Source organism: Vulpes lagopus, chromosome 23 (genome assembly GCF_018345385.1).
Source record: "Vulpes lagopus strain Blue_001 chromosome 23, ASM1834538v1, whole genome shotgun sequence".
NCBI classification, from domain to species: Eukaryota; Metazoa; Chordata; class Mammalia; order Carnivora; family Canidae; genus Vulpes; species Vulpes lagopus.
In genome coordinates this window covers 58,102,759-58,112,752 of record NC_054846.1, presented here as the reverse complement: position 1 = coordinate 58,112,752, position 9,994 = coordinate 58,102,759, and positions in this window count along the sequence as shown.

Sequence of the window (9,994 nt, the reverse complement as noted above, 5' to 3'; positions counted from 1 at the left end):
CTGGTGACATCTGAATAAGATCCATAGATTAGACAGTATTACTAATTTCCTGATTTTTATCATTGTACTGTGGTCATATAAGACCCAGGATGGAGTCCCACATCTTATATGACCTTGTGTCCTTGTTATTAGGAAACACACAATGAAAGCACTTAAGGGTAATGGAGGATCACACGTGCAACTTACTGTCAAATCGTTTGGAAATAAATCGTCTTCATATATGTACACACACACACACACACACACACACACACTATTAGTTCGGTAGGGCTGCCATAACAAAATACCACAGTTCAAGTGGCCTAAACCACAGAAGTTTATTTTCTCATAGTTCTAGAAGCTAGAAGTCTAAGATCAAGATGTCAGCAGGGTTGATTTCCTCTGAGGTCTCTCTCCCCCCACTTACAGACAGCCACCTTCTCGCTATGTCCTCACAGTGAGGTCTTTTCAATGTATGTGGACACCCCTAGGGTCTCTTCCTCTTCTTATAAGGACACCAGTCATATTGAATTAGGGCCCTATATGAAAGGCCTCATACTAACTTAATCACCTCCATCAACACCTTATTTCCAAATGAAGCCACATTCTGCTGGGGTTTGGGACTTTAACATATGAGTTGAGAGGGTGGGGCACACAACACAACCCATGATAGATAAATGGTAGATAGATGATAGATAGATAGATAGATAGAAAGAAAGAAAGAAAGAAAGAAAGAAAGAAAGAAAGAAAGAAAGAAAGGGAAAAAAATGTTAAGAATCTGGGTGAAGGGTAGATGAACGTTTTCTATACTATTCTTAGAACTTTTCTACAAACCTGAAATGATCTCAAAATTAAGAGCTTAAAAGTACATACCTATATAGTTATAAACACTTATAATAAGCCAAAAAATACACCTACAATTTTGCAATGGTGCATATATGTCATTCCTCCAACAAAAATCCATCAGATAAAAAGGAATAGGAAGTTGACACTGGCAAAGCCAGCAACCCAGCTGAGCAAGGAGAGGACTGGAAAGACCCCGGTCACCAGAAGGTTGGGGTGATCTGGAGAAAGACATTCTTCTGGACTGATGGGGTGGAAACCAGATTAGATTGGGCAGTAAGGAGATGGAAAGTTTCAAGCCATATTTTGGCTTGAATGAAAGGGAAAAGATAGAGTAGTATCCAAAGGAGATTATGTTGAATGGAAGAAACTGGATCGTGGTGGAATGTGCTGGCAAAGCCACAGAGCAGGAAAAGCCTAGAAGCCCATGGTACACCCACAGTGGAGTCAAGCTGCATGGTTTGGGACCAGACCCTGACTCAGCTACTTGCCAGCTCTCTCAGTTTTTCCATCTGTAGTATGAGTTGATGTGATAACACACCCTACCCTTAGAGCAGTCGTAAACACTAAATAAATGAATAAATATAAAGCACCTGAAGGAAGTTATGGTAGACACTATCAGCACAGAGGCAGGGGGAGTGGTGGGGAAGATGGTGGGGAAGTAGAGGAACTCAGAAGAGCAGTGGAGAGTGAAGTTGGACCATGAGAGGGACCCCTCATCCTTGGGAAATGCCAGGATGCCATGCTTTGATGATGGAAAACCAAGAGTAGTCTCTCTTCCTAGCCAATTAGGGATTGGTGGGGGAAACTCTCGAGAAGGGGCCTCAGGTGTCTCAAAAGCACTGAAGGGACAGTTTGAGGACAAAGGACAAGAAGAGACTTTGAGGGGAGGCTTGAAGGCCCAGGAAAAACTGGAGCCAGGCCCAGGCCCCTGTCTGATCTTCCAGGAGGGTCTTCACGGGCCCCATGGCAGGCCTGGGTGGGGTGGGGAAGGGTAATAGCTGATGACAGCCCGGTCCGGGAGGCCCTTCTGGCCCGGAAGGTGGGAGCACAAGGCTGCAAAGTACTGAGCGTACAGGTGAGAGAAGCACCAATGAGTTCGGGCTGGGCTCCTGAAGCAGGAGGAAGGAAAGAGGCGAGGTCAAGGCTGAAGACAAGGAAATGGGAACTGGGCCCCGGAGCTCTCCTTGAGCTCAGAGAGAGCAGGAGCTGTGGGGGTGGCCGAGGGGAGAACCCGGACAGAGGGAGTGTGATAGTCAAAGAGGGAGGCGAAAGGTGCAAAGTCTTAGAAGTTGAGCAGTTCCAGGTGACAGTAAGGATCACAATGTGACCACTGTATTGGTGGCTAAAGTGACAAAGACCCCGGAGATGACAGGTCAAGAAACTGAACAACTAGGGTGTGGGGGCATCATCCATGTGGCTGAGAGGACTCCCCGATGGTGGCAGGATGGTGGTGGAGAGGATGATGATGAGGCAGGCACCCAAGTCAAGAGAATAGGGCCAAGTGACTGGAGACCAGTAGAAGAGAGTGACAGGACAGGAAAGGGCGCCACAGCCTCATGGGCGAGGCCTTCAAATGAGGACCCTGAGGTCATGTCTAGATCCATCACTGGGATCAAGAGGGAATTCGACCGTGCTTCTGGCTCCTATCACACCTGGAGCCGATAGAAGGATCTGCCTCCGTTCGCGAGGGCTGCAGGGCGGTGTCCTCGGCATGGGAGGACAAGCTCGGTGAAGAGCTTGTGGGTACGGGAAGCTTGCTTGTCAGAGACCACACAACCTGGCCTCTTACTCCTACACTATCCTCAGGCCCAAGTGCAGGGCCTGGCTGGTAGTAAGTGCTGAAAAATATTTGCCGAATAGACGGGTGAGCGCATGGGTGGCGAATGAGCAAATGAATGGGAGTATGATGGATAGACGGCTGGACGGACAAGCAGATGGACGGATGGGTGGGTAGTGGATAGGTAAGTGCGAGAGGTGAGTGGAGAGCCGGGCGAGTGGGTGGGTCGGTGAGTAAGGGGATGAACAGAAAAAAGAGTGAGAAGGTGGGGCACGGGGGTGAGTGAATCAACAAAGCACGGATTGAATAAACTGGGCATTTTAGGAAACAGCGGAGGCCAGCCTGGGAGGTCAGAAAGGTGACAGGGGTGACCCATCAGGCCCTTCCCCAGCAGTCCAAACTCCTCCTAAGAACAGTCATAAGCACAGGGAGGTCGCAAAAGCCACCATCCCTCTGCTCCCTAGTGCCCCCCCAGCCCAAAGGCTTATCCGTGGCCGGAAGCCCCCATCAGTGGCCCCCTGCATCTAGGCCAGTGGGGCAGGGGCCACGGCACACGAGAGCACAGGATATCGCTGGGGACCCCTCTTCCCTCTCGCGATCCAGCTCTCGCACCCCAGGAAGCAGGGGAGGATGCAGACCCCAGTTCTCATCAGAAGTTATAGACCCGCCTTCACCTCTCTTCTCTCTCGCCTGGAACAAGTCATCCGGTTTCTCCTGGACACCCTTCCCAGCAAGATGTTTAGGACAAATGCCCCTGTCTCGTCCTTCCCACGGGCCCACCCCAACGGCCTGATCCGGCTCCCCCACCCAAGGAAGCCCACGACGAGGGCTGCTGCTGGGCCGGCCCGGGGCCTGGCTGCCCCCCCACCCACCTGGCCTGCCAGCCACAGGGTTGCAGAAGGAATAGGTTTCCTCCAGGCCAAGATAAGTATCTGAGCTTTAGCTCCCCTCAGCCTCTGAACCCCCCACATGCAGCCCCCAGGACTGTACCCCCTCCCCAGCCACACGGTGGAGAGCAGAGATAAGCCGTCCTGGCCAGCAGACCACAACGGGGGTTGGGGGAGCTCTTCCCCTTGGCCCACCCAGAGCTTGAGTCCCGCTTCCTTCCCTAGAGGCGGGCCCCAGGGGAGCTCCTGGCCAGCCACCCCAGCTGCTCCACAGCCCGTGCCCCGCACTTTTCCCTCCTGCATCCAGTGCTGGTTACGTCCAGTTGACTTCTTTCTCCTTTGGGGGGCACCAGTCAGAGGGAGACAATTCTGTGAATCTGAGCACCCAGGGAGGCAGGAGAGTGGGGTGCTGGCGACCACCGAGTGGAAAAGACTCCTCTGGATTCTTGGCAGGAAACCTGATAGCTGTTGGGGAGCCCTCAGACCTGAAGACCCAGGTCCAGCATCCGAATCATCTGGCATCTTTTCACAGATGCCTCCCCTATGCCGAGTCCCTCACCGGGCACTGGAGTTCCCACAGATCAAGCCCCCTGCCCCCACAGAACATCCAGAGCCCAGGTGAGCAGCAGCTCACCCGGCCTGGGAAATCCAGGGAGGCTTCGAAGAGGAAGTGGCATTTCCACAGGGTTGTTTTTTTTTTTAAGAGTTTGTTTATTTATTCATGAGAGACACAGGGGTGCGGGGCAAAGACACAGGCAGAGGGAGAAGCAGGCTCCATGCAGGGAGCCCGACGTGGGACTCGATCCTGGGTCTCCAGGATCACGCCCTGGGCTGAAGGCGGTGCTAAACCGCTGAGCCACCCAGGTTCCCCCTCCACGGGGTTTTAAAGGATGCAAAGGATTTCTTCAGATACAGAAATAAGGGGGAGGGCATTCCAAGCAGAAGGAACAGCGTGGAGAAGTCTGGGAGCTGAAGGAAACAGCACAAGAGTGGACAGTGCTGATAACTGAGGCGGCGGGGGGTGGGGGGTCAGGTCCGTGAAGGGGAAAAGGAGGTTTAGAAGGGGAGCATGAGGGGCCCCTGGGTGGGTTGGTTGGTTAAGTGGCTGCCTTCGGCTCAGGTCATGATCCTGGGGTCCTGGGCCCAAGCCCCGTGACTGGCTCCCTGCTGGGTGGGGGGGCTGTTTCTCCCTCTGCCTCTCCCCCTCACTCCTGTGCTCTCGCTCACTCACTTTCTTCCTCACACAAATAAATGAAATCTTTTTAAAAATAAGATGGGTGGGGTGGAGACATGAAGGAGGCGCCTGGGTGGCTCAGTCAGCTAAGCATCCAGCTCTCCATTTCAGCTCAGGTCATGATCTCAGGGTGTGAGATCGAGACCCGCGTCAGGCTCCGGGCTCAGCATAGAGTCCGCTTGAGATTCTCTCCTTCTCCCTCTACTCCTGCCCTCGCTCACACATTCTCAGTCTCTAAAATAAATAAATTAGGGCAGCCCAGGGGGCTCAGCGGTTTAGCACCTGCCTTCAGTCCAGGGCATGATCCCGGAGACCCAGGATCGAGTCCCGCATTGGGCTGCCTGCATGGAGGCTGCTTCTCCCTCTGCCTGTGTCTCTGCCTCTCTCTCTCTCTGTCTCTCATGAATAAATAAAATCTTTAAAATAAATAAATAGGGGATCCCTGGGTGGCGCAGCGGTTTAGCGCCTGCCTTTGGCCCAGGGCGCGATCCTGGAGACCCGGGATCGAATCCCACATCGGGCTCCTGGTGCATGGAGCCTGCTTCTCCCTCTGCCTATGTCTCTGCCTCTCTCTCTCTCTCTGTGACTATCATAAATAAATTTAAAAATTTTTAAAAATAAAATAAATAAATAAAATATTTAGAAAAAGAAAAGAAAAGGAAGGGAGCGTGAAGACATGAGGCTCCAGCACCAGGAAGGAAGGGTTAGAGGCGGGTTTTGCAGGGCCTCAGGGATCACGAGGAGGGCTTGGGACTTTATCCCACGGGCAAGGAGGCCCCAGTGGCAGATTTTCACTTGGACAGTGGCCAGCCAGGGCTGTGTTTTGGAAGCAGCCCTCCAGCCAAAGATGGCAAGGGCAGCAGGGCAGGACAGGGACGGGGATGCACACGCGGACAGTCACACTCTGGAGGTGGGGGTCCTGACCCCGCAGTGGTGGAGGGGCCGGAGGGAAGGGGCCGACCCGCACTAGGGGCTGCCGGGCTGCATGTGGGGCCAAAGGGACAGCGAGGGCTCCTGGCCTGGGCCAGGTGTCTGCACACCGTTCACCAGGACAGGGAAGCAGGTGGTCAGGGGAAAGTGAAGGCGCTGCGCGGGGGGCAGTGCCAAGGGGACTGGTCCGTCAGGGGCTGCCCCGGGGTGGACAGAGGCGATCCCCCTCGGTGTCCAGAGTGAGAGCCTGCCCTGCCACTGTCCCTGGGCCACCGCTGCCTCCCGCTGCTCGCTGATGGCCTCCATGCACCCTCCTCCCGTTCCGGCCTCCGTGCCTTGGTCCTGCCATTCCCCTGCCCCAAGCACCCCTTCCTCAGAGGTGAGTGCAGTTCAAAAGAGCAATGGTGGGGCGCCCGGGTGGCTCAGCCCAATGGTTGAGCAGATGCTCAACCTGCCTTGGGCTCAGGGCGTGACCCCGGGGTCCTGGGATCAAGTCCCACATTGGGCTCCCTGCAGGGAGGCTGCTTCTCCCTCTGCCTGTGTCTCTCATAAATAAATAAATAAAATCTTTTAAAAAAGGGACCGATGGAGATTGACAAAAAGTTCAGAGAGCAGACTCAGAGCCCAGCTCTGCCACCCGGTGGCTGTGTGACACGGGGCAGGTCACTTTCCCTCTCTGGGCACCAGTTTCCTAACCTGTCTGAGGTGAACAAGTCCCCAGGGAGCTCAAGGTCTAGAAACGGCCACAAGGTAAAACAGGACCATTGATCTCGAGGTGTATCGAAGCCCCTGAGCACGCAGACCAGGACCAAGCTTATGGGGAAAGGCATAGGGTCTTTCCTTTGAGCCCTGAAGACTGGGGACAGCCCGAGCCCACGGAGCCAAGGCCGGAGGGGGCCGTCCGGGCAGCGGGAATGGGCAGCGGGAACGGGCAGCGGGAAGGACCCCGCAAAGGCCGGGAGGCACGCAGTTCAGGGTGTGTTCAAAGAAGAAGGAGTGTCCAGATTCTGGTTTCTTTCTGAGTCAACAGCTCAGGCACTTTTTGTAAGCGGCCGTCCAACCCGGGCAGCCTCCAGTAAACACCTATTTGCACAATCGAGGTCACACACAGGGACGTGTTTGCACAATGACCCGTTTGCACAATCTCAGCCGACTGCTATATTCCAGCCAAACCAGCCCGCAGCAGATGAGCACAGCCTGGGCTTCCGGACACCGGCCCCGGCTGGCCCACCCACCCCCGGCCCCCCCGGGAGGCGGCAGGCCCTGAGCCCCACGGGAGCCCCACAGGCCGCAACAGAGGCTCACATGGCCCAGCCCGCAGCAAGGGGCTCCCCCCAACCCAGGCTCCCTGACCTGGCCCTCCAGCCCACGGAGGGCACTCCGTGGGCTGGAGCAGGGGGCCGGGGGCAGGAGAGCTGTAGGAGGAAGTCCCCACGGGGCAGACACCGGGTGTGATGGAGGGGGTGACCACATCTGCCTCGTGCTTCCCAGCTCACCGGAGTAAACACTTAGTGAGCATCTACTCTGTGCCTGGCTCAGTGCCACACGCCCCACACGCATTATTTCACCGATTTCTCCAAAAACATCGTAAGGCGAACAGTACTATCACCATTTGAAAGATGACGACACCGAGGCTCAGGGAGGCCCAGCAACTTGCCCAGCGGCCCACGGCGAGTAAACAGCGAACCCAAGCAGCCTGACCGCTCAGCCCCACTCTTAACCTCTCAACACCAATATAAGGTCTCTAACGTCTCCCCACACACACAAAGAGAGTCCTTTCTTAAATCTGTCATGTCAGCCGCTGCAGGTTGGCTTCCTGGAGCAGGTCCTCAGGGGAGAATGGAGATCAGTAAAATCTCGCTCTGAAATGCTGAACTTGGACAGCCGGGATGGCTCAGCAGTTGAGCACTGCCTTTGGCCCAGGGTGTGATCCTAGAGACCCGGGATTGAGTCCCCCATCAGGCCCTGCATGGGGCCTGCTTCTCCCTCTGCCTGTGTCTCTGCCTCTCTCTCTCTCTCTCTGTCTGTGATGAATAAATAAATAAAATCTTAAAAAAAAAAAAAAAAAGAAATGCTGAACTACTCACTGGGAGGTGCGGGGGGAAGGAAAGGAATTTTATGGAGCGCCTACCACGCTGTTTCATACCTCCCAGAGTTCACAGGGTCCCCACGAGCCCTGGGAGGGGTGACTAGCCCTGTGACCCACAGGGCACTGGACGGAGGCCTGCGAGGGAGATTCGTGGCCCCGGAGGTCCTCCACGCAGAGACTGGAGGCAGCGAGGAGAACGTGGTTTCTGCCCTCGAGGAGTCCACAGGCCAACAGAGGAGGCAGGCAGCCAACAGCCCGCTGTGGGAGTCCAGGATCGCAAGGGTGGGGGGTGCCTGGCCCCCCGGAAAGATGCTCAGGGCAGGCTGGAGGTCTGAGCCAGGCCCGAGGCAGGACCGGCAAGCCAGAGGCACTGGGGTCAGTGTTCAGAGGCTGGGGCTGGCGGGCACACATAAGCCGCCTGCGTGACTGCAGCCTGAAGAAGTGTGTCTGGGGAAGTAGAGGCAGACAAGGCAGGACAGGGAGGCGGGGGAGCTGGTGGGGTACCTTGATTGTGCTGTTAAGGGATTGGGGTGCGTCCTAGGGCTGCTGAAGAAAGGGGACTGGCGTGGTCAGCCATGCCTGCGTGTAGGGAAGCTCACGCTGCCGGGTGGTGACAGAGGCTGGAGGGAGAGAGCCCCGGGCGGGGAGCCCACGGGGAGCCCGCGACAGAGGGGAGACCTGACAAAGAGCAGATGAATCTCAGAGCTGTGGACAAGACAGAGAGCTCCACAAAGACAGGAATGAAAGCTGCTTTTGGGGGACAGCCCGGGTGGCTCAGCGGTGGAGCATCTGCCTTCGGCTCAGGGCATGATCCTGGGGTCCTGGGATCAAGTCCCGCATCGGGCTCCCTGCATGGAACCTGCTTCTCCCTCCTCCTGTGTCTCTGTCTCTGTCTCATGAATGAGTAAATAAAACCTTTAGAAAGAAAAAGAAAACTGCTTTTGGTTACCATGGCACCCTTGTACCTGCTCTGGGAACATGTTCTCTGCAGGATGAACCCAAGGCCCATTCTCCTTCATCGTGGACTGGTTGGATGTGGGAGTGGAGAAGGGGGTGTGAGGAAGGACTCCTGGGCCCCTGCGATGGGGGAGCTCGGGGGGGAATGTGGATGGTGATATCCTTTACCAGATGAGGACTGTGAGGATCGGGGACAAGTCTGGCAAAGTGGGGGGAAGATTCATCCATTCGATCCTTCATTCGGTAGGTGCCAAGGGCTCATTCCGTGGCAGGCAGTGCTGTAGGCAGCGGAGATAAAGTTTTGAACAGAACAGACTAAAACCCTCGCCCTCCTGGAGCTTCCATTCTGGTGGGAGGTAGGAGGGTAGGGAAAGCAGTGACAGATGGTGAAAAGGGATATGGGGGAAAAAGCGAGATGGGGGTAAGGGGAGCAATTTTTGTAAAGGGTGAGCAGAGAAAGCCTCAATGAGAAGTTGAGCAAAGACCTAAAGAAGGAGAGGGAGGGACCCATGTTATTATTTGGGGCTGGGGGGCAGGCGGAGTATCCAGGCTAAAGAAACAGCAAGTGCAAAGGCCCTGAGGCAGGAGGGAGCTTAACAAATTTGAGAAACAACAACAAAAAAAAAAAAAAAAAAGAAAGAGAGAGAGAGAGAGCAGCCAGGGGGAGAACAATAGGAGAGGGGTGGGGGGGAAATGGGGCCCCGGTGTTGAGTGGGGCCTTGTAGATCATCCAAAGAGCCTTGACTTTGGTTTTGGGGGGTTTTTTTTAAAGATTTTATTTATTCATGAGAGACACACAGAGGCAGAGACCCAGGCAGAGGGAGAAGCAGGCTCCCTGCAAGGAGCCCAGTGGGGACTCGATCCCAGGACCCCAGGGTCACATCCTGAGCCAAAGGCAGACGCTCAACCACTGAGCCACCCAGGCATCCCAAAGAGCCTTGACTTTGACTCTGAGTGAAATGGGAACCATTGGGGGTTTGGGACAGAGGATGACATGAATTGACTTGACATGAACTCACTTTTTTTGGTCAGCATCACACTGGCCCCTGAAGGTACAATAGACAGATGGGCGGGGGGACCGGGATGAATGAAGTAGGAGACCAGGAAGCAGACGACTGCAAGCATCTATGTACGAGATAATGATGGTGTAGCCCCGACTGGTATTGATTTAAGTGATATTTCTATTTTCTTAACTTTTTATCATGAAAACATTGAAACCCAGAGCCAACCAAGTTGAACTATAAGGGGAATACCTGCCTACCCAAGATTCTGGTTATATTTTGAAACGGGATTTG